Source organism: Callorhinus ursinus, unplaced genomic scaffold (genome assembly GCF_003265705.2).
Source record: "Callorhinus ursinus isolate GAN/ISIS: 27379988/994484 unplaced genomic scaffold, GSC_fseal_2.0 scaffold2, whole genome shotgun sequence".
NCBI lineage: Eukaryota > Metazoa > Chordata > Mammalia > Carnivora > Otariidae > Callorhinus > Callorhinus ursinus.
In genome coordinates this window covers 90,584,366-90,609,774 of record NW_027397064.1, presented here as the reverse complement: position 1 = coordinate 90,609,774, position 25,409 = coordinate 90,584,366, and positions in this window count along the sequence as shown.

The window sequence follows — 25,409 nt, the reverse complement described above, 5'->3', positions numbered from 1 at the left end:
TAAGATGCAGGAAGGGGAAAGGTCAGACAGCAAGAAGAAACAAACCTTCTTTGCTAGAGAACATTGGGATTTAATAAATGACAAAATGAAAATTTCAGACCACTGGAATGGACACAGTGTAGGGTGAAGAGTGAGGTATCCCCAGACCCCTGTGACATAAGCCAGAAGAATCAGCCCTACACTGGTGAAATCTGATGTCTGTAGGCACATCTTTCAAAACAGACCCCAAACCAGAAAAGCAAGGCATGGCCATGACCAAGAGAGATGGATTGACATGGCCAAAGAAAGACTCCTTGTAAGAGAAGGGATGGACTGCTGTCATAAGTCTAAAGGAAATGGGACCCAGCAATTCAGAATTTGTTTGGTTTACCCCTGCGTGCAAGAGATAAAGACAGAACATCTGGGAGCCTTTAGCTATTCATCCTCATTGGAAGAGTGCTCTGTCATGGGAAAGTCTTCGTGGGGCCACACCATGGCCTGGTCAGTGTTTCAAGGAAATGGTGTGTCCCTGTGGTGGCTGGCCACCTGCAGTGTCCATGTATGTCACCCTGGCAGTCATCCACATAGGATGTGCTAAGCATTTCTCATGCATCATTACCTGGGATCATAACATCCCTCCCCTCATCTTGACTGCTATTTTGAGTGTAAGCTTTGAGACAGTAGGTACATAAAACATTTTTAAATTTTTTTCAGTGTAGTTTATTCTAAAAGCACTCTAAGAAGTTCCCTTGTACCAACAAATAATTAAAAAATGATTTGTTTGCTTATTTTTTTTAATCAAACATATATTGAGTTGCTATTGCATAGCCAGGCTGTATTGGAGAATAGGGATGTAGAAGGAAAAGCCAGAGGAGGTCATTATCCAGTGAGGGAGGTAACAATTACAGCTGAGTTTGACAAATATTCTGATGGGAGAGGAAGATGATACAGAGAGGAGGAGAATCCAGCTGAGATTGCTGGGAAGGCCTCTTGAAAGAAGTGATCTCTTAGCTGGGTTTGAGAGACAGGTAGAGGTTAGGTGAAGATGGGAAGGAAGGATTTGCAGAGGGAGCCACTCACATGAATTGAACTAGCAATCATTGAGCATCTCTGGTATGGACCAGCCACTGTGCCAAGCACTGGAGATACAGTACCTGCCTTCATGAAGCTTACATTCTAGTTGAGGGGTGGGAACAGGGAGATAGCCAGTAAATATTTAAATTAATAACTAAGGCAATTTTAGATAGAGGTAGTATGGAGCAAATAAAATGAGGCATGGGACCAAGAATGACGAGGTGGGGTGGCCCTTTACCTCAAAAAGATGGGAAAGGTTTCTCTTGAGATGACCTCCGACGTTAAAAGGAGACCCTGTAGGAAGAGCACTGCAGTCAGGAAAGCAGCAATGGCGTGCTTGGAGGGTGTGTGAGAAAGCTAGTGGACTGCGGGGGTTGGGGGGTATGATGGAGGGAAGGGATGAGGAGATGAGATGAAAAACAGGGGATTGCTTAGGACAGCCTTGTGGACCGTGGTCAGACTTAGGATTTTATTCCGTAGTCAGTGGAGATCATTCTGCCCACCACACGGAGAAATAGGGAGTCTGGGGCAAGAATGGAAGAGGAGAGATCAGCTGGAAGACCCCACTGGGGTCCAGGCAAGACATGAGGGTGGCTTGGATCAGAATTTGAAAAATGGAGGAGAAGAGAAATGGGTCACGTTCAGGATGCATTTTGGAGGCAGTGCCAGCAGGACTTGATGACTTATTGAATGTGGAGTAAATAAAGGCAGGGATCAGAAGTGGCCCCTGGGTTTTTGGCAAAAGTATGAAGACAGGCAAAAGCCGGGGGGCATTAGGGACCAATCAGCAGTCACTTTAGGGTACTGAATGAGATATTAATTTGGAATCAGAAAGCCTATTTTAACATAATAATAAAAAGTAAAAAAGAAAGCCTATTTGATTTTTTAAATTAATTTTTCTCTTTTTAAATTATGTTCAGTTAGCCACTGTATAGTACATAGTTTTCGATGTAATGTTCAGTGATTCATTAGTTGCGTATAACACCCAGTGCTCATCACAGCACATGCCCTCCTCAATACCCATCACCCTGTTACCCCCTCTTCCCCACTCTCCTCCCCTCTGAAACCCCCAGATTGTTTCTCGGGATCCATAATCTCTCATGGTTCAATTCCCTCTCTGATTTCTCCCCCTTTGGATTTCCCTCCCTTCACCTATGGTCCTTCGTGCTATTGCTTATGTTCCACATATGAGTGAAATCATATGATAATTGTCTTTCTCTGCTTGACTTACTTCACTTAACACAATCCCCTCCAGTTCTGTCCATGTTGATGCAAATGGTGGGTATTCATTGTTTCTGATGGCTGAGTAATATTCCATTGTATACATGAACCACGTCTTCTTTATCCATTTGTCTGTTGAAGGGCATCTTGGAAAGCCTATTTTAATGCTGACTTTTCCACTTCCCAGCCACGTGACCTTGGACAGGGGATTTACCCTTTCTGGCTGCTGGTGTCCTCAGGGTGACAATATTTATGTCCTCTCAAGATTATTGGAGGGGTTCAATAAGCTAATGTATGTCAATTTTAATGTTATCTGGCTTGTACTAAGTACTTAATAAATGGTAGCTCTTATTACAGGTTTACAGCTGCTCTGTGTTTTGTCCTCACGAAAGGCTTGTATATTAAAATACAAATATAAACATATTATATCCCGGGTTCCCAAAGTCTTTGCCTGTGTAAGTGCTTCAATTAGAGCTCAGTGAAGGAGAAATCAGCTAAGACTGCTGGTCATTTATTATAAACATTCTTTCTGTTTGTGTGGTAGAATATTCCCCTTCATTCTTCCCTTTTTCTCTTGCCCACATTTATTTCTTTGACTGGTAATGATTGACTTTACCTGGAATTAAAATACGTGTGCATTGAACACTCACAGGTGTGCTCCTATTATCAGCTGGGGATAGGAGACCAGCACTGAGCACATCTCAGCATTCCTGATGCTAAGGGTAATTCACAAAGGAGAAATAGCCTGGTTTTCTTTTTTTTTAATTCATGGTTGGGAAGCAGCTTATAGCGGCAGTACAGTGAGGAGGGATGAGAGAGGATTAAGTGATTAAAGCAGAGTGGGAGGGGTGCTCCTGGATGTTGGCAGGCTCTGAAAATATTGCCATCCTGACAATTGAACTCAGCATAGGTTGAGGGCCTATTGGGCACATTTTACATGAAGGGGTGGGTGCATAGTTGAAAAGTTAGACTGTGGGCCTCCAAGGAGTTTGCCAGAGCAGGAGTGGGGCTTTGGGTGGGGTGGAGATTGCTATGTAAAGGACAAAATACAAGGGAAACTGACATGAAGGCTCAGACAGTGGGGCAAGGAAAGCTGTGGGGATACAGACAGCAGGGCAGTTCATTCCAACCTGGTGCTCTTAGAAGCTTCTAGAAGGAGGTGGCGCTTGAGTTGGACAAACAGGATGGTGGCACTTTAGACTGTGGGTCTTGACTGAGCATAGACGTGAGATGTTTCTGGTTTTTCTCTAGCCCCTAGCAGAGTGCCTGATGTGCATTATGCTTTCAAGAAACACTTAAATGACTAAATTGCTGTGAAAGGCTTGTGTACTAAGCCACATGTAGTCCAGAGGGGCTGGGATGTGGTGGGAGGGGAGACACTTTGCTGCCTGTAACTCTGTATTTTGATTTTACTTTCTTTTTATTTTTTTAAAAGATTTTATTTATTTATTCATGAGAGACAGAGAGAGAGAGAGAGAGAGAGAGAGAGAGAGAGAGGCAGAGGGAGAAGCAGGCTCCCAAGGAGCAGGGAGCCCGATGTGGGACTCGATCCCAAGACCCTGGGATCATGACCTGAGCCGAAGGCAGACGCTTAACCATCTGAGCCACCCAGGCACCCGATTTTACTTTCTTTTTAAAAAAATTGTGGTAAAATTTCTATAACATAAAACTTGTGGTTTTAAACATTTTTGTGTTAACTCTTTCCCAAACTCTTCCATCACCCCACATTGGAACTCTGTAACCAGTGGGTGCTAACTTCCATTCTCTCCTGTCCTTGGCCCCTGGCAATCTCTAATCTACTTTCCATCTCTATGAATTTGCCAATTCTGGGTATTTCATACAAATGGAATGATACAGTGTTTGTCTTTTTATCTCCTCCTCTTTGTAACCTGGAAATAGAGGAAGGTGCTCAGACATCTATGTTAGTATACCTTCATGCTTTATCTAGGTCGTCCTGGGTGGTACTATCTTGTTACTGTTTCATTTCACAAAATAAAATCTCTGATGAAGAGTTCAGCTCTGCTTCTAGTATAGTTAGGGGTATGTACACCTTGTTTTTTGTTTTTGTTTTTTTGTTTGTTTTATAGGCTTAGGCCGTGGACCCAAGCACAGGGCCTCATCTTTTTAAAATTTATTTTTATTTTTATTTATTTATTTAATTAAAGATTATTTATTTATTTGAGAGAGAAAGAGAGAGCATAAGCAGGGGGGAGGAGTGGAGGGAGAGGGAGAAGCAGACTTCCCGCTGAGCAGGGAGCCTGATGTGGGGCTCAATCCCAGGACCTTGGGATCATGACCTGAGCCAAAGGCAGACGCTTAACTAATTGAGCCACCCAGGCACCCCTCATTTTTTTTTAATTTTATTTAAATTCTAGTGAGTTAACATATAGTGCAATATGGTTTCAGGAGTAGAATTCAGTGATTCATCACTTACATACGCCCAGTGCTTATCATAACAAGTGCCATCCTTAATGCCCATCACCCCTGTAGCCTGTCCCCACCCACCTCCCTCCATAAACCCTCAGTTTGTTCTCTATTGTCAAGAGTCCCTCATTGTTGTTTCTCTCTCTTCTTTTTTCACCCTTTCCCATATGTACATCTGTTTTGTTTCTTAAGTTCCACTTATGAGTGAAATCATATGGCATTTGTCTTTCTCTGACTGACTTAATTTGCTTAGCATAATACATTCTAGCTCTGTCCACATCATTGCAAATGGCAAGATTCCATTCTTTATGATGGCTGAGTAATATTACTGGGGGAGGGTCTTGCTGAGCTTTTGTCATTTGCTGGCCTGTCCCAGGAAGCAGTAGTATGACCGTGCAGCAGTTTGGAATTTATGGCAAAACAGAGCAGAAAACCAGCACCAAGACTCCTGGCACTTAGCCAGCATCTCTGCTCCTATGCCTGGGAACAGTGCAGCATGTTGGCACCACCCATTCTTCTTGTGACCCAGGGGATCCTCAGACTGTGCTGTCACTCCTGGGACTCCACCCCTCTTTGCCACCTGAGCACGTTTAAGACAGGCATATACCCCAGGGTAATGGACTTCTAAAAGTTCAGATTTTGTGCTTTGCTCCTTATAATACTTTGCAGTAACCTCCCTAAGTAGGGCTCCCTCCCTGCCCTAGTATCCACAGTTATATCTCCCCCAATTCAACTCTCCACACGTCCTACCTTCCAAAAGGTTGTTTTTCTACTTGTAGACTTGCAGTTTTTGTTCTCTCAGACCTCCAGTTGATTTCTTGGGTGTTCAGAATGATTTGATAACAATTTAACTGTGTTTGAGGGACAAGACAGGCTTAGGATCCCCCTACTCCTCTGCCATCCTAACTCTTTCCTGGGTGTACACAACTTATCGCTCTCCTAGACTGTAAGCTTTGGGCAGGCAGATGCTTCACTTTCATGTGTTTGGACGAGTCCATGCACTCAGTTGTGTTTGCTCAAGGTATTTAGTAGTCTTGGGTGATAAAGAAGAGCAAGCATGCAGGGAAATATGTAGAGCTCAGAACAACACTAAACTCATCTAAGCAATAAATAACAAGGCAGTAAGAAAAGCCCTAGTGATATTTTACAAGGCAGGATGTTGGCAGGAGGGGTCAGTGAGGACAAATGTTAATGATGTGACTGATTAGAATGACAGCAGCCTTTTCCTGAGGTCTGCTATTGGCTGGAACCTTCCATTCAGTGTCTCTCTTTGTTGCAGCAACTTTGTGATATGAAGGCCTTTTATCCATTTTGTAAGTGATCAAGTTGCATCTTAGAACGAGTTGTCCACTCTAATGTCATCAACCCAGTAAGTGGCTGAGCTGGGATAAGATCAAGCTGTGGCTGGCTCCAAAGTCCAGCTTTCTTCCACTGTGGGAAAAGCTGTCCATCTCATTTGGAGTATGGAATGGGTTCAGAGATAGATAAATTGACAGCCCTACAGTGGCATTAATGAAGCAGCATAGACACATTTCCTGAAAAAATTGGTCCAAGCTGACCCAGAGAGGCCAAAGAAATATTATCTACCATAGTAAGGGCATTAGGAAAAATAAAAGAGAAAACAAAATATCATTCTTCCCATAGTGAAGCTTGAAGAGGAATGATTATGAGTGCAATGCTAGTATAAACACTTGAGGGGTGAGGACTTGTAATAGCACCTTCCTCTGCATGTTCCTTGTCATCCTGTTAGTGCAGAGGCAACATGTAGTATTAAAAATAGTTCTGAAGCCCCTGGTAGATCAGCCACTTCTTTTCCTTTTAGGTCACACAGGCTAACACAATAGCAAAAGAAAACTTGTCAATTTTTTACAAAATGCACAGCAGGCGTTTACCCTGGGATGTTTTAAAAAACAGAGATATTTGTACGTAGAGGCTATTAGTTGCTACAGAGTAACGTCAGCTAGAGCTGGTTTTTCCATCAGAGAAATCAAATTTCTTATTGTGCTATCAGCCTCCCACCATTATCATTTTTTAAAGGTGAGCCATAAAATGTTTCTCTCTACTGTGGCAGCAAGGAGGAAAACTTTATTAGAGGAAAAGTAATGCAGTGTGAAAGAGTCTTGTAAACCAAATATCTGTTCAGGGCACTTAATTCTGGGCTTTACAAGGCAACCACATCTTTCTTTGCAAATAAATACACAGCTTTTCAATTCGCATGCCGGGTGGAGAGAGCATTAATATGGTGGTTCGCCTGTATCGGTTTCATGGCACAGTGGGTAATCTGGGGAGGGAATGGTGATAGTAAAGTCCACTTCCCCCTTGCTGTGGCTCACAGTGGTACAGAACTGAGGACGGGGAACTTGAGTGAGATCTGTCTGATAAGGACATACATTTGCTGCTGTGTGTGGCTGGGGTAGATGTGGAAGATAAGTGTGCCTGAGCATGAATATGCCTTAATATCTCTTTCTTGCTTATCCTCTATTCTCATTTCAAATTAGTAACAGTTAGCCTGGTGACTTCCAACTGAGTAGTGATTTTGACTAGTTCTTTCCCTCACCACCAAAACAACCACACATACACACCAAAATCCTGTGGGTTCAGTAAGCATTATTAACAAATGCACATTTATAATAGAAAACTTGGAAAATACAGAAAAGCTGAGGGAAAGAGAAAACAATTAGTCATAGTCTTATCAGAAATAGTAACAATTTTAGTTTTCTTTTTTGGTGTGTATATTAAAAATAATTATGATCATACTATATACACAAAATTGTACTGATTTAAACATCTATTTTGTGCATATGAAAGTGATTTATATGTTTTGCATAAAAGTTGAAAACTATAAAAGTATAAAGAAAAATAAATTACACAGAATTTTACCATCCAGAGATAAATGCTATTGCTCCATTTTTTTGTAGGTATTTTAAAATGTATTTGTTTCTTTTAGCCATTCTGACTGGTGTGAGGTGGTATCTCATTATGGTTTTGATTTGTATTTCCCTGATGGCAAGTGATGTGGAGCATTTTTTCATGTGTCTGTTGGCCATTTGTATGTCTTCTTTGGAGTAATGTTCATGTCTTCTGCCCATTTCTTGATTATTTGTTTTTTGGGTATTGAGTGTGAGAAATTCTTTATAGATCTTGGATATCAGCCTTTTATCTGTAATGTCACTTGCAAATATTTTCTCCCATTCTCTGGGTTGTCTTCTAGTTTTGTTGACTGTTTCCTTTGCTGTGCAGAAGGTTTTTATCTTGATTAAGTTCCAATAGTTCATTTTTGCTTTTGTTTCCCTTGCCTTTACAGACGTATCTTGCAAGAAGTTGCTTTGTCCAAGGTGGAAGAGGTTGCTACCTGTGTTCTCCTCTAGGATTTTAATGGAGGATTTTATGCTAAGTGAAATAAGTTAATCAGAGAAACATAATTATCATATGGTTTCACTCATATGTGGGACATAAGGAATAGTGCAGAGGACAATAGAGGTAGGGAAGAAATGAATGGGAAGAAATCAGAGAGAGAGAGACAAAGCATATGAGACTCTTGACTCTGGGAAACAAAGTGAGGGTTGTGGAAAGGGAGGTGGGTAGGAGGATGGGGTAACTGGGTGATGGGCATTAAAGAGGGCTCATGATATGATGAGCACTGGGTGTTATACTCATCTACTGAATCATTGAACATTATATCAAAAACTAATGACGTACTATACCTCGGCTAATTGAATTTAAATAAAAAATTTAAAAAATGTATTTGTTTCAAAGTTTAAAATATAGTAAATGCAGGGACTTTTATAACTGTTAGGTGGAAGATGATGAAAAGAGGATTAAAGAAGATAAAATCTGCTATAGACTAGTTTTTTTTTTTTTATTAAGCTTTTAACAACAAAACAGACCTCTGAGACTTAGGTCATTCAATATGAGTTTTAAAGTTGCTGAAAATCATTACTTCAGTTCTTTGGCCATGAAAATGGTTATTATGTTGCACTATGCAGCTATACTTTTATGGAAGAAGAAAGAAAAACTACCTTAAGTTAGTAGTTCTCCCAGCACAGAATCTTAACCATGTAAATAGTTTATCTATAATTGGAGCAAGTGCTGGAACAAAATAATATAGGTTATTTTAATTGGTAATGAAACATGGAGAAAGCTTTTATCCAAACTCTGGGACAAAGAATAGGACTCAAGAAACATACTTCCTGGTGTTGGTAAGATAGAGAAAGCAGCCAAGGGAAGCATTTCAAGGCCAGCTTATGTCCTGAGATATAGAATACTTCTGGAAACAAAATCCAAAAGACTTTCTTGTTTGAGGTCCAAAGTGAGTAAATTATTTTATACCACAAAGGATATACTATTGATCTCTTAAATGTGATTCTTCTCTGGGTTCTTGAAACATTTTGCTAAGTGACTCCTTTTTCCACAGAAGAATATGTGATAGCCTATTTTACCTTTATATTTGAGAGACAACTTGGCTGGGTATAAAATTCTTAGATTAAAATCTCCCCACTCAAAATAGTAACTGTAAAATAGTTTAAAAATTCGAATTCTAGGGGTGCCTGGGTGGCTCAGTCAGTCAAGCATCTGCCTTTGGCTCAGGTCATGATTCCGGGGTCCTGGGATCAAGCCCCACAACAGGCTCCCTGCTCAGTGGGGAAGCTGCTTCTTCCTCTCCCTCTGCCTGCCGCTTCCCCTGCTTGTGCTCTCTCTCTCTCTCTCTCTCTGTCAAATAAATAAATAAAATCTTTTTAAAAATTAGAATTCTAATATTAATGTTCATAGTAAGCCCACTGAGTAAATTTAGTATTTCATTGCTGTTCTTTACCTTTAGAATATATACCCTAAAGAAGTACAGTCATAGTTTTGTATTCAAAGAAATTTCAAATGCTGATTTTCTCTGTGTGGTTACCATTTTTATATGCAGGTGGGTTCATTTGTTTCTGATCGTGTACAGCCTTATTTTTGGCTTACTGTAATTTTTAAATATAGAATATTTACATGCTTCAACAGTAAAAATTATATACAAAAGTATATTTTGAGAAGTTCCTTTGTTCTCCATATTATCACCACCTTCTATAGACAACCATTAACTAATTTTTATGTGCTTTGAAAAATAAGCAAATTATCTGTGTATATACTCATTCCTCTGCTTTTCTTATATAAAAGATGTCAAACTATATAATATTTTCCACTTTGACTTTGTAACTTAGTAATATTTTCTAGAAGTCACTCCGTATTAATTCACAGAGATCTTGACTTTGCTATAATGGTTGCATGGTTCTCCATTGTGTCTTATGGGTGTCCAACCGGTTCCCAACCGAGAGATATTTGGGTTTCCAGTTTTTTGCTTTTACAAATGCTACAGCCATAAATAGCCTTGTGCATAGGTTGTTTCATATTTGTGGAGTTTTGTCTTCATGGTCCTTGTCATTCTGTATTTATTCAGGTGGTCTCCGTCTTGGGGAGAAGTCTATGGCTAGGTTTCTCAATTCAGCCTTATTTGCTTTATGGTGCAAGTTAGTTCCTTTCAGATATTGATATTAGGTTGAAATCAGTTAAGACTTCAGTATTTTTGTCTCTTTTTTTGGTCGTAAGTTCAGGCAGTTCTCTCCTTTAATGCATAGTATATTCTTGAAAATTTGTACAAGACTTGAATTGTGGGAAAGCCAGACAATAGACTTATATGTTCCACCACTTTAGAGAGCTAAAAGAGGCTTAAGATCCCTAATTAGACCTTGGCTTTTTGAACACAATCGTTTATGATATTGCCAATATTTGGTACATGTTCTTTAATTGTGTTCTTTTCCTTCACAATTAATTGAACACACCATTGACCTGCCTGAGTCCAATGAGAATCTGATTAGGGTGAAAGATTGTCTTCAGGCTGCTTAATCATTTTTATCTTTTTCTCAATTATATTATATTTGCATGGCTTATACTTCTTATCACTTGTATCAGCACTTTCACGTTTCTGTTTTCTCCATTTTATGAAGTAATAGGACAAAATAAAATAAACATGCAGATAATTGCACAAATAGTTTTGGGCTGAAACAGAATAATTTACTCTTAGGTAACACTAAGGTAACAGTACTATGGTTAACACTACTATGTGATAGCTTGAATTGATCAGTTCTCAGCTGTTGAATGCAGCCAGAATTTGGCATATGAAAAGGGGTTTGGAGTGATAATATACAATGTGCGGATGTACAGGCTGTTTGCAAGTTGAACATGAAAGTTGAGGTGCCTCTGTGTTTTATGAGAAGTTGGGAGAGGCTGCATGGGCAGATGCTGGGTCAGTGCCATCTAAAAGTGAACAGTAATAATGCAGAGAAGAATGTGCAGGTGGTCTTCAAATTATGACCAAAGGTGTACACTAGCTGCATTTCAAAGTTGGTTATTTGACATGAATTTCTAGTTTTACTCCTCACCTCTCTCTTATCTTTTCTTTCCATCTCCATTTATCCAGAGGTTTTGCTTGAATCCTGAGAGGGCTCTGCTGTTGATGGCAGAAATCATCTAAAAAAAATGTGTGAATTAGAGGCACTGTGGTTCTTGTTCCATGTCCTACTTACACAGAGTTTTTATAGGGCAAGGGATTTTACCTCTGCATCTTGGGTATTAATCACAGCCTGTGAATGACATTGAAATATATAGAATCAACTCTGGATGGTACTTGAAGGAATAAATCTGCTGGCTTCAAAAAGCCTAGAAGAGATGGCAGGAAACACCTGCTGACTTTGCAAGGAAGTGGTATATGGTGTGGAACACGTGACTCATGAGGGGCAGGAGAGCTTCAGAGGGTGCACAGAATGAATTTGCACTCCAGGGTCAAGATCAGGGGTCTGAGTTTGAAAAACATCAAATGAAACCAAAAGGAAGGTTCTGGAACAGGCCAAAGACAAACCCTGGGGGTAGAGGTGGAATCAAAAGTAGGGGCTGAGGAAGAGAGGAAGACACCAACTACAAGTTTAAAAACAAGGGACAGGAGCCAGAATGAACTGTTGTTAACAGGGGAATGTTACAGAGGCTGTGACTCAGAAACTGAGCCCGTTGCTCAACCCACATACCTATTTTTGTCACCTTTTCCAAGGATACTCATGCGAGGAAATAGTTGGTTAAATGAAAAAGCAGGGAGAGGAGAAGCAGACATATGGGATGGGATGCATATCCAGGGAGTTAAAGCATTAGGATACTGACTGTGATGAATGTTTTAAAGAGTGTTTTTTAAAACTCTTGTTCCTCAGAGCTGCTTTGGTGCTCCCAGACCAATGGGAGTGTTTCCTTCAGTATCCCAGGTCAGTGTGAGGGTAGCAGGGGAGAAATGACCTCTGATGGAGGCCACTGCTTCCCCCTTGACAGCAGTTCTCCTTTGATCTATTTTGTACAATGGGGGGCTGTATAAGATTTCCTTTGAAAGAATGTTTTTGCTGTATTAGTTTCATGTGGCTTCTGTAACAAATTGTACCAAACTTGGTGCCTTAAAACAACAGAAATTTATTTTCTTGCCATCTGGAGACCAGAAGTCTGAAATCAAGGTGTGTGTGGGACCACACTTCCTCCGGAAGTTCTAGGGGAGAATCCATTTGAAGAGAAGGCAAAATTCTTCCTCTACCCTTCAAGTTCTTCCACCTGGACTAAGGATTAAATGTACATGAGACAGGTTAATAGGAGAAAAACAACAAAGTATTTTTTTTTAAAGATTTTATTTATTTATTTGACAGAGAGAGACAGTAAGAGAGGAAACACGAGCAGGGGGAGTGGGAGAGAGTGGAGAGGGAGAAGCAGGCTTCCAGCCGAGCAGGGAGCCTGATGCGGGGCTTGATCCCAGGATCCTGGGATCATGACCTGAGCTGAAGGCAGACGCTTAACGACTGAGCCACCCAGGCGCCCCAACAACAAAGTTTTATTATGTGCTCATGGAGGTCCAATAATAAAATTGAGACCTAAAGAAATGATTAAAGCAGGCAGTTTTAATACATTTTAGACAAAGAGACAATTAGTTAGGAATTTACAGGATAAGGAAAAACAGGTATTTGGGAGCTTTAATTAGTAAGGAATTCTAAGTGGAATTGGGAACTGAGGTAGTAGATTAGTAAAAAGTAACAAGGTTTGTTTTTATAGTTTTCTTGGCTTTAAAGTCCTTCTCTCTGGTGATAAGGATGTCTTTTTACTTTGGTATTGGGAGGATATTTTTCATATGGGAGATTTGTTTCCTGTTTTCACAGGGACAGGGGAGGGTCTGGGTGTCCTTGCACTGGGTGTTTCTTAAGCAACTTTTATTTAAAACAATCGATATGCTAGAGCGGCACATTTTGGGACAGCCTGTTCTTGGCCCCTATACCTTCCTGGTCTCCTCTGGTTTCTGGTTGCTTTTGGCATTCCTTGGCTTGTGGCAGCCTCTTTCTCTGCTTCATCTTATCACCACCTTCTCTGTAAAGGGGTTTCCAATCTCCTTCTGCCTCTCTTTTATAAGGACACTTGTGATGGCATTTAGGGCTTATAGGGATAATCCAAGATAGTCTCTTGATTTCAAAATTTTTACATTAATAAAAGATCAGTATAATGTAGTTTAATTAATTAACTTAATTATAGCTAAATAGACTCCTTATTAGAGTCTCTTTTTCAGTAAGGTCACATTCACCTGTTCTGGGATTAGGATGTGGACGTATCTGTTTGGAGGCCACCATTTAGCCCACTACATGCTGTTAAAAAAATTTGAAAACTTCTGATCTTAAATGATGAATGTGAAAAAATGGTTAAAAAAAGAATGGAAAGGTCCTCAATTTTTGGGGTTCTCTGCTGGAGATAGGAAAAGACAATTGTAACACAATTTGATGTTTAAATATGAGGTAGATGCAACAGGATGGTTCAAGCCTCACAGAAGGGGCAGCACACATACTCATTCAGGGGCTGAATGTGGTGGGGTCCCTGGCTCCATCAGTGAAGGCTTAAGTCACTTGCTGTCACTCACATTCTCCTTCCTTGTCTCAATACTGAACGCTGATAATTTTGAAGGAGGATCAGGTGGGGCTCAATCTTGATGTGGCGTGGTTCTCCAACAAAACCCAGGCTTTAAAAAAAAAATTTTTTTTGTTAACATATAATGTATTATTTGGTTCAGGGGCACAGGTGATTCATCAGTCTTATACAATTCACAGCGCCCACCATAGTACATATCTTCCCCAATGTCCATCACTCAGCCACCCCATCCCTCCCACCCCCCTCCACTCCAGCAACCCTCAGTTTGTTTCCTGTGATTAAGAGTCTCTTATGGTTTGTCTCCCTCTCTGGTTTCATCTTGTTTCATTTTTCCCTCCCTTCCCCTATGATCCTCTGTCTTGTTTCTCAAATTCCTCATATCCATGAGATCATATGGTACTTGTCTTTCTCTGATTGACTTGTTTTGCTTAGCATAATACCCTCCAGTTCCATCCACGTCGTTGCAAATGGCAAGATTTCATTTTTTGACGGCTGCATAATATTCCATTGTATAGATATACCACATCTTTATCCTTTCATTTGTTGATGGATATCTAGGTTCTTTCCATAGTTTGGCTATTATGGACATTGCTGCTATAAACATTGGGGTGCATGTGCCCCTTCGGATCACTGCATTTATATCTTTGGGTAACTACCCAGTAGTGCAATTGCTGGGTCGTAGGGTAGCTCTATTTTCAACTTTTTGAGGAACCTCCATACTGTTTTCCAGAGTGGCTGCACCACTTGCATTCCCACAAACAGTGTAGGAGCAAAACCCAGGCTTTATGGAACAGGTAAAGGGAGTAGTGAAGAATGACCCTACCCCTAGGTACATGTACCTAGTGTGTTAATGTAAGCATAGCATTCATAACAAAGATGTGTGTGATACAGTCAGTGGGATCTGATCTTATTCCTTATTCCCTTTCTAGTAAGGAATAAGTGAAAATCTTTGGGCATGTTTGAGGGAAAGGTCTCTATTTTGTTCCACTTCCTCTACTGTATAGTTACTATTTTTCCTTTTATAATTAATGAGTAACTTATGGGGAGCTACTATGAGAGCATATAAATATCCCATTCCTCATCAAAGTTTCCTTTCTAGATTTAGCATCCAAGGAGGATTTTTTGCCTCAATCTCTGCTATGGTGGTTTATTTATTTATTTATTTTTAAAAAAGATTTTATTTATTTATTTGAGAGAGAGAGAATGAGAGAGAGAGAGCACAAGAGGGAAGAAGGTCAGAGGGAGAAGCAGACCCCCTGCCGAGCAGGGAGCCCGATGCGGGACTTGATCCCAGGACTCCAGGATCATGACCTGAGCCGAAGGCAGTCGCTTAACCAACTGAGCCACCCAGGCGCCCTCTGCTATGGTGGTTTTAAAATGGAGTTTTACTAATTCTATTATTCCTTTTGTATTTATTAGCACTTTATGGAAAGGAAGAGATTTCCCTTTTTTATGTTTATTTAATTTCTTCATTATCTGCATAGACTCATGGATTCTTATTTTATTCAATGACTTATATAGTTCATTAATGTTTTTATTTATTTTGATGTTTAATTGTCCCAAGTTTAACCAGTGGGAACCCTTTCAAACTGCCTCCTGTGTCCTTTAACATGTTCTCATCATTCTTTTAGTACTTCCTCACTTTTTCATTCAATAAGTTGTTCCTAGATTGTCTTGTACTTTCCCTGTCCCCACTCTGGAATTAGCCTTTCCTCCAAGGAGTCCAGTCCCTTTTTGTAGACAATGGTAATTATAAACCATAATCTAAAGCCATTTTTTTTCATTACATGGTTGCTATCTAAAGAATTAATATCTTTCACAGGCAGTGCCTTAGTCCATTCAGGCTGCTGTAACAAAATACCATAGACTGAGTGGCTTATAAATAACAGAAATTTATTGCTTACAGTTCTGGAGGCTAGAAGTCCAAGGTCATGGTGCCAGCAGTGTTGGGTTCTGGTAAGGCAGTCTTCCAGGTTGTAGACTAAGGACTTATATCCTCACATGGTTGAAGAGCTAGGGAGCTCTGTGGGGTTTCTTTCATGAGGGCATTAATCCCATTCATGAGGCACCACCCTTATCACCTAATCACCTGGCAAAGTCCCTATGTCCTAATACCATCACCTTGGGGGTTAAGATTTTAGCATATGAATTTGGCAGAGGGGGCACAAACATTCAGACAATAGAAGATGGTCTCAGTTTAGGTTCCCTAGAACCAGACCTTTGAGCCAAGAATTCAGAGGCAAGCTGTTGATTGGGAAGAGCAGTGTTAAGTGAGGGTCAGGCAAGACAGGAAGGGTGCATTAGGCTGCCTACCACAGTGGGCCACTTTGGAGAATGGTGTACAGCATACGCTTCAAAACTACCTTGCTAAGGGGTGAGAAAGCTGGAGTGTGTACACCCCACGCCTGTCAGACACTGGCCCAGGGCTGTTGTGTGGGGGTCGGTGGTGGGGTGGGTAGAGATGCAGGTTGCAGGGAGGCATTCATTCCCAGGATCCTCTAGTCTGGAAAGGTGGCTGAAAATCAGGCTGGTTTGTACGGACATGGTGAGAGGGGTGGAGGGTGTGGGCACCAACAATGTTGGTCATAAGGTACTGGCACCACCAGTACCAGGAAAGGGTGGTGAAGCTGACTGAGAAACAGAGAGAAGAGCTTTGGGCCCTCTGAAGAAAGGTACTCTGGGAGGCCTGGAGGTTTCCTGACTTGGGTGGAGCATTTTAGATAAGGAGCCCTCAGGACTTCCCTCACAAAGCCCACCCTGGCTTGGCTGTTAGGACTTTTGTTGTTCCCTCCTCAGAAACTTGTGGGCCACATGCTTGGCCTCATCCACTGTGGGCCACATGAGTGTGTATCTATTTGTACTGTGAGGCAAGTGACTTCGGAGAGGGTGGTGGTAGGAGTGTGGTACGGTATGGAGGCAGGAGGGGTTAATAATTTTGGCTGGGAAATAAGAGGAATAGAGAATAGGAGCCCTCTTTGACTGCTTACTTTCCTTCGCACCTTATATTCAACACCCTAGCAATGTTCATATACCAAACCTGGTGGCCTCTCACCACCTCCTTTGCCCCCTCCAAGGCCATCCTGTCTCACGTGGACCATTGCAGTTGCTTGTAACCACACTGCTGCTTCTACCCTTGCCCTCTGTTCTCCACACAATAGGCTGAGCGTGGAGCTTGGCCATGTTACTGTCCTGCTCAGAACCTTAGACAGCCTTTCTGTTCCACTGAGTAGGAAAGCCAGCATCCTGCCCATGTCCAGCAAGGCCCATGCAGCTGGGCATCTGGCTGGCAGCTGCCTCTCTGATTTGCTCCCCTAGCTCTCTTTCCCTCCTTAATTCTGCTTGATGATTCTGGAACACGCCAGCCTTTTTTCTCCACTGGCCTTGTGTTGCTGTTCCCTCTGCTTGGAATGCTTTTCTACCAGAGTCATATGTCTCTCTCCTTTTGTGTTCTCAGGACTCGGCTCTGCTGTCATCTCCTTCCTAATCTTCCCATCCACTCATTACTCTGTCCCATTAATCTGCTTTATTTTGCTTCAAAGCCTTATGGACATAAATTAAGACCACCCAAATGAGAACAAGCAAAGGCCACTTACTCAGAGCTTGCTATAGCCAGAAAGTCAGCCACCATCTTTTGCATTTGGCAGAGACTCAAAGGCAGGCAGAGGAGTGGAAAGCTTCATAGTGGAAAAAGGGAAGGCCTCAGGTATGGTGTGACTGGAGGCCACTGTCCTGGGAAGCTGTAGGTGGGCTAAGCAGAAGTAGGGCCTCCCATGTGATTGGTCAGGGGTTTATATTTGGCTTTCTCTGGTTGGTCCTAATTTGGAAACAAGGGTGAAAGTTAGGAAAGCTGCCAGTTATTAGTAAAGTCCTGGCCAACTGTTACAAGGGTTATTGTTTCGATTCCTGAACTATCGCTAGAGACTCTGGTCTGACTTCCTACAAATCTGACTTATACCAGGTTGGCTTCCTGGATTGGTTTCCTGGGCAGGTTGCTGCAGGTTGCAGGTCAGAATTCTATTTTTATATACAGCTTGGCTGTCAGCTCTTTGTATATTTAGTCTCTCAGCACTTACTCTTTACTCAAGGTGATGCATATTTATTTTTCAGTTATTGCCTGTCCCACAAGAGAAGGGAAGTTTGGCAAGGGCAGGGGTCTAGTCTTGTTACCATTGCTTCTATAGCTCCTCAAATTGTACCAGGCAGATGGTAGGTACTCAGTAAATATGTATTGAATGAGGGAATGATGATGCCTGATCATTCCTCTATTTCAGTTTCTGGAAATAAAGCCATTTGAGTGAAGCTTTTGCTTTATATCTTTTTCTCTCTTAATGGGCTGATCACCCCTCTGGCATTTTGGCTCAGGCTAACCACCATCTGAAGATACTTGGTGAAAAGGCCCATAGGGAGGACCCTGAGTTTTGGATTCAAAGGAACAAATTCAAATATCTGTAGGAGCTAGACAGGTCAAAGAATGAACCAGCTTTGAAGGCGAGGAGGGACGGAGAACAAGGGGCCTTTGTCTTGTGGAAGGATGGCTGCCTCAACTCAGCACTTACCAGTTTTAATAGGTCAGAATAAAGCCTCCCATTTCTGGAGTTTTATGTGAATACTTCCATTATTTAAATGTTAGTGACTTGTAAAAGACTATGTATCGGGACAGGGGAAGGAAGGTGGAAAAAAACAAGATGTTTTGGGGATTGCATTCAGTCCTTGGGTGGCCAGGTCCTTGGGTGGCTTGGCTCTGGTGTAGGTTGTCTCCTCAGATCCTCTCTGGAAGGCTCTTTGGGGCTCCCTCTCCCTGCTTGGCCTGACCTGCCCCAAGATTGAGATTAGACGCTAAGGAGAAGACAAGGGATACGAGCCCCCGAGCTCCAGCCATGGGACACTGCGGACTGGGTCTCAGTGTACGTGTTGCTTTCCAAATGCTTTTCTTCATCAAGAGTCTCCGTGGATTTGAGGAGGGTGATTGCATGAGGCCGTTTTGGCATTGAGCTGATTGTAAGTGCAGCTGCAGGAGCCAGCTCCCTGATTAGAACTGAGATTCTAAAGCCAGGTGAATTAATAATGAGGTGATAGGGAAACGGAGAGACTCTTACACTGCACTTGGTTATGTTAAGAGAAGTTTTAGGTGCTTTTGCAAGGAAAAAAAACAAAGAATATTTCTCTAAACATTAAGTCAAGCTGATTGGTACCTAGATTCATTAAGCTCCTTTTCTCAGAGTTTGACCGACCCTTCAGGAAAGTCCTTTTCCTAAGCACCATTCATTACAGTTTGCTCAGGACTAAAAGAGAAGGATTGTGGGCAGTGCAGATTAAACGGGAGAGGAAAGGGACCCCAGGGCAGTTATTGGATGTTATCTTCACAGCTATCACATAAGATCCCAACAAAAATTATATTTAAGATGGATTTTTTTTTTCTGGTTCCAATTCCAGGAAAACACCAAAATGCAAACCACCTAGGTTGATATTTAAGAGCTATTATCCTTGATTAAATCTAAGCACAACAAAAAAGCTATCCAGTTTCTTCAGAAATGGAAGATAAAGTGTTTTTGGGTAAGGTTAGCATTTTGCCAAATTTTGTGGTGGTAGCAACCCGCTTATTTATTTGAAATTGCTTAAAATTTTATTCCCCTTCAGCCCTGATTGAGCTAATTAGAACCCACAGGGAATTATGTGGGTAATGGCAGCGTGGGGGAAGTATAAATATGCAACGCAATTAGCACCTACTCTTTTTCTGTGTGATACAATCCAGGAGCTCATGGGCTTGTGCAAACCTTGGGACAATAGGAACCATTGATACTCAAGCTGCTAGGGGAGTCCATAATTATGATATAATATTTTGCCAGCTTCCTGCATGCATGGAGGTAGAACGGAATATGAGTAAATGAAACCCAGCAATTTTCTCCATTCATAATTCTTTTTTTTTTAAAGATTTTATTTATTTGAGAGAGAGAGAATGAGAGAGAGAGCACATGAGAGGGGGGAGGGTCAGAAGGAGAAGCAGACTCCCCGCCGAGCAGGGAGCCCGATGTGGGACTCGATCCCGGGACTCCAGGATCATGACCTGAGCCGAAGCCAGTCGCTCAACCGACTGAGCCACCCAGGCGCCCCATAATTCTTTATATCAATAGCGTATGTTCTCTGTTCCCTCTCTCTTTTTTCCAAGAAGATAGAAACTTTACTTACTTGAACATTTTATGTACTACGAAGGACTTCATCTCCATGGGAATAAATCTGGTTTGCAATCAGTTAAATGGACGATTTTCTCAGTGTTGTTACAAGTTGAAGAAAGCTACTCCACGATGCCTTCTGCCTATCACAGGCAGATTTTCTTGACTTTGCTTGCTACTGTTGTATAAGCTTATGCTGGGAGATAACTTGAATTTTGTCATTTATTCCTTAATTTATTAGAACTATACTCAGGGTGGGTTGACTTCATAGGCATATGATCTATGAAGACCCTTATAGCTGCATTTAAAGCTAGCATTATACAATATAAAGATGAACAAGATTCTTGCTAATAATCTAAATGTTTAATTTTTCTTTATTTAGAATAACATGAAATAGCAAATACAAGGCACTATGACAATGGAAAGGAGGGACCACAGAACAAAGGAAAAAGCTTTATATTTGAGTACCTTTACCATTTCTTTTCCCCTTCTACCTTTTGAACAAAGGGCCCCAAATTTGCATTTGGCTCTGGGCCCCATAAATTATGTAGCTGGCTCTGTACCCAGGCACAGCTAAATGGAATTGCAAGATTTATTCACTCATTCAACAAATGTTTACTCAGTACACCACAGTACCAGGCGTAAGAAATACAAAGATTAATGAAGGGGGTGGTCTCTGCTTCTTGGGTCTTACCACCTCGTTTCAGGACACATCCCTGCAATCCACAGATGTCTCACAGATGCTGTGAGACAAAAATCTGGGGGCAGATGTGCATTCCCAGTTGCATATGGTGATGGGAGGGGTTAGGAAAGAATTTGTAGAGATGCTATTTCAGATTGTAGCTGAACGTTCAAACTTACCAGACACTTAAGAAACACTCTCTTTCTGAAGATAAAACCAAATAATGAGAATGGTCATTGCAGAAAGTGGAGTCTTTCTCATCTTCTACTCCAACCTCATAGATTATGAGGAAGACCCTGCAGTTGTCTTTTCAAATCTGAGACAGTGACTGTAGTCTGCTTGTAAGTGTCAAAAGTAGGCCTGAAACTTAGGTCATCTGATTTCAATTTTTTAAAATTGATATATTGTTGACATAGGTTACATTAGTTTCAGGTGTACAACATAGTGATTCCACAAGTCTATACATTATGTTGTGCTCATCACAAGTGTAGCTACTTGTTTCACCATCTAACACTCTTAAAATACCATTGACTCTATGCCCTATGAAGTACTTTTTATCCTCATTGATTTCGAATTCTTTTTCATTGTATTCCAATGATTTATTCCCCCTCAATCTTTAACTTGATAACTTCTATCCTGTTACTGGTATTAAGAAATTAGGAAGTGATGTAGTATTTTCCAGATTTTATTTTTTGCTTTGTGTTAAAACTCATGTAAGGGGTCTTTTTCTAAAAAATTATTTCTTTATTAGTCAGAAAGAGAGAGCACAAGCAGGGGGAGTGGCAGGCAGAGAGAGAAGCAGGCTCCCTACTGAGCAAGGAGCCCAATGCGGGATTTGATCCCGGGACCCTGGGATCATGACCTGAACTGAAGGCAAATGCTTAACCGACTGAGCCACCCAGGTGTCCCTGTAAAGCGTCTTTTATAGAGAAAATTTTTCCAGTGCATTTAAATTATACTTTATTTTATAAAAATCAACTTCTCCCTAAACATCTTCACCCTGAGTAAGGAATGCCTATGTTCTGGAGCCAGTCTTCTGGTATGGAAGAAGTACAATCTTGCAGTCAGGCCTGGGTGGCATCTGAGTCTCATCCATATGCTTTTGGAATTGTAATTAGCCTTCATGAGCCTTGGTTTCCTCATCTGTACAATGGGGACAGTACCAATTGCTTCTTAGTGACATTGGTGGGTTTGATGGAATGAGGTTGTAGAGCATGCATCAGGTACTGGGTGCTCAGTGAATTTAACTTTCTTCTCTCAAAGACAACTTTTCCATTTTTTCCCCACTTCTTTTAAGGTATTTACCACGTGAAATTGCTCATTTTATACATGGCCTATTATATCAGTGTTGGTTACTGGTGAAATTTCTGTTACTTTTAATCTTCTACTAATATGAATGTAAAGAGAGAAAAATATGACTCTTTAGTTTCCACCTTTTTTTTATGGTATGTTAATCACCATACATTACATCATTAGTTTTTGATGTAGTGTTCCATGATTCATTGTTTGTGCATAACACCCAGTGCTCCATTCAGTACGTGCCCTCTTTAATACCCATCACCAGGCTAACCCATCCCCCCACGCCCTCCCCTCTAGAACCCTCAGTTTGTTTCTCAGAGTCCATAGTCTCTCATGGTTCATCTCCCCCTCCTATTTCCCCCCTTCATTCTTCCCTTCCTGCTATATTCTTCTTCTTCTTCTTCTTTTTAACATATAATGTATTATTTGTTTCAGAGGTACAGGTCTGTGATTCATCAGTCTTACACAATTCACAGCGCTCACCATAGCACATACCCTCCCCAATGTCTATCACCCAGCCACCCCATCCCTCCCACACCCCACCACTCCAGCAACCCTGTTTGTTTCTGAGATTAAGAATTCCTCATATCAGTGAGGTCATATGATACATGTCTTTCTCTGATTGACTTATTTCACTCAGCATAATACCCTCCAGTTCCATCCACATCGTTGCAAATGATAAGATTTCATTCCTTTTGATGGCTGCATAATATTCCAGTGTGTGTGTGTGTGTGTGTGTGTGTGTGTGTGTGTGTGTGTGTGTATCACATCTTCTTTATCCATTCATCTGTTGATGGACATCGTGGCTCTTTACATAGTTTGGCTATTGTGGATATTGTTGCTGTAAACATCGGGGTGCATGTACCCCTTCGGATCCCTACATTTGTATCTTTGGGGTAAATACCCAGTAGTGCAATTGCTGGGTCATATGATAGCTCTATTTTCAACTTTTTGAGGAACCTCCATACTGTTTTCCAGAGTGGCTGCACCAGCTTGCACTCCCACCAACAGTGTAGGAGGGTTCCCCTTTCTCCGCATCCCTGCCAGCATCTGTTGTTTCCTGCCTTGTTAAATTTTGCCATTCTGACTGGTGTGAGGTGGTATCTCATTGAGGTTTTCATTTGGATTTCTCTGATGCTGAGCGATGTTGCGCACTTTTTCATGTGTCTGGTGGCCATTTTGATGTCTTCTTTGGAAAAATGTCAGTTCATGTCTTCTGCCCATTTCTTGATTGGATCATTTGTTCTTTGGCTGTTGAGTTTGATAAGTTCTTTATAGATTTTGGCTACTAGCCCTTTATCTGATATGTCATTTGCAAACATCTTCTCCCATTCTGTCAGTTGTCTTTTGGTTTTGTTGACTGTTTCTTTTGCTGTGCAAAAGCTTTTTATCTTGATGAAGTCCCAATAGTTCATTTTTGCCCTTGCTTCCCTTGCCTTTGGTGATGTTTCTAGGAAGAAGTTGCTGCAGATGAGGTCGAAGAGGTTGCTGCCTGTGTTCTCCTTTAGGATTTTGATGGACTCCTGTCTCACATTTAGGTCTTTCATCCATTTTGAGTCTATTTTTGTATGTGGTGTAAGGAAATGGTCCAGTTTCATTCTTCTGCATGTGGCTGTCCAATTTTCCCAACACCATTTGTTGAAGAGACTGTCTTTTTTCCGTTGGACATTCTTTCCTGCTTTGACGAAGATTAGTTGACCACAGAGTTGAGGGTCCATTTCTGGGCTCTCTATTCGGTTCCATTGATCTCTTTGTCTGATTTTGTGCCAGTACCGTACTGTCTTGATGATGACAGCTTTGTAATAGAGCTTGAAGTCCGGAATTGTGATGCCACCAGCTTTGCTTTTCTTTTTCAACATTCCTCTGGCTATTCGGGGTCTTTTCTGGCTCCATACAAATTTTAGGATTATTTGTTCCATTTCTTTGAAAAAAGTGGATGGTATTTTGATGGGATTGCACTGAATGTGTAGATTGCTCTAGGTAGCATTGATATCTTCACAATATTTGTTTTTGCAGTCCGTGAGCATGGAACGTTTTTCCATTTCTTTGTGTCTTCCTCCATTTGTTTCATGAGCATTTTATAGTTTTCTGAGTACAGATTCTTTGCCTCTTTGGTTAAATTTATTCCTAGGTATCTTATGGTTTTGGGTGCAATTGTGAATGGGATCGACTCCTTGATTTGTCTCTCTTCTGTCTTGTTGTTGGTGTATAGGAATGCCACTGATTTCTGTGCATTGATTTTATATCCTGCCACTTTACTGAATTCCTGCATGAGTTCTAGCAGTTTTGGGGTGGAGTCTTTTGGGTTTTCCACATAAAGTATCATATCATCTGCAAAGAGTGAGAGTTTGACCTCTTCTTTGCCGATTTGGATGCCTTTGATTTCTTTTTGTTGTCTGATTGCTGTGGCTAGGACTTCTAATACTACGTTGAATAGCAGTGGTGAGAGTGGACATCCCTGCCATGTTCCTGACCTTAGGGAGAAAGCTCTCAGTTTTTCTCCATTGAGAATGATATTCGCTGTGGGTTTTTCATAGATGGCTTTTATGATATTGAGGTATGTACCCTCTATCCCTATACTCTGAAGAGTTTTGATCAAGAAAGGATGCTGTACTTTGTCAAATGCTTTTTCTGCATCTATTGAGAGGATCATATGATTCTTGTTCTTTCTTTTATTAATGTATTATATCACACTGATTGATTTACAGATGTTGAACCAACCTTGCAGCCCAGGGATAAATCCCTTTGGTCGTGGTGAATAATCCTTTTAATGTACTGTTGGATCCTATTGGCTAGTATTTTGGTGAGAATTTTTGCATCCATGTTCATCAAGGATATTGGTCTGTAATTTTCCTTTTTGATAGGGTCTTTGTCTGGTTTTGGGATCAAGGTAATGGTGGCCTCATAAAATGAGTTTGGAAGTTTTCCTTCCATTTCTATTTTTTGGAACAGTTTCAGGAGAATAGATATTAATTCTTCTTTAAATGTTTGGTAGAATTCCCCTGGGAAGCCATCTGGCCCTGGGCTTTTGTTTTTTGGGAGATTTTTGATGACTGCTTCCATTTCCTTAGTGGTTATAGGTCTGTTCAAGTTTTCTATTTCTTCCTGGTTCAGTTTTGGTAGTTGATACAGCTCTAGGAATGCATCCATTTCTTCCAGATTATCTAATTTGCTGGCATATAGTTGCTCATAATATGTTCTTATAATTGTTTGTATTTCTTTGGTGTTGGTTGTGATCTTTCCCCTTTCATTCATGATTTTATTTATTTGGGTCCTTTCTCTTTTCTTTTTGATAAGTCTGGCCTGGGGTTTATCGATCTTGTTAATTCTTTCAAAGAAGCAGCTCCTAGTTTTGTTGATCTGTTCTAGTGTTCTTTTGGTTTCTATTTCATTGATTTCTGCTCTGATCTTTATTATTTCTCTTCTCCTGCTGGGTTTAGGCTTTATTTGCTGTTCTTTCTCCAGCTTCTTTAGGTGTAGGGTTAGGTTGTGTATTTGAGACCTTTCTTGTTTCTTGAGAAAGGCTTGTATTGCTCTATACTTTCATCTTAGGACTGCCTTTGCTGCATCCCAAAGATTTTGAACAGTTGTGT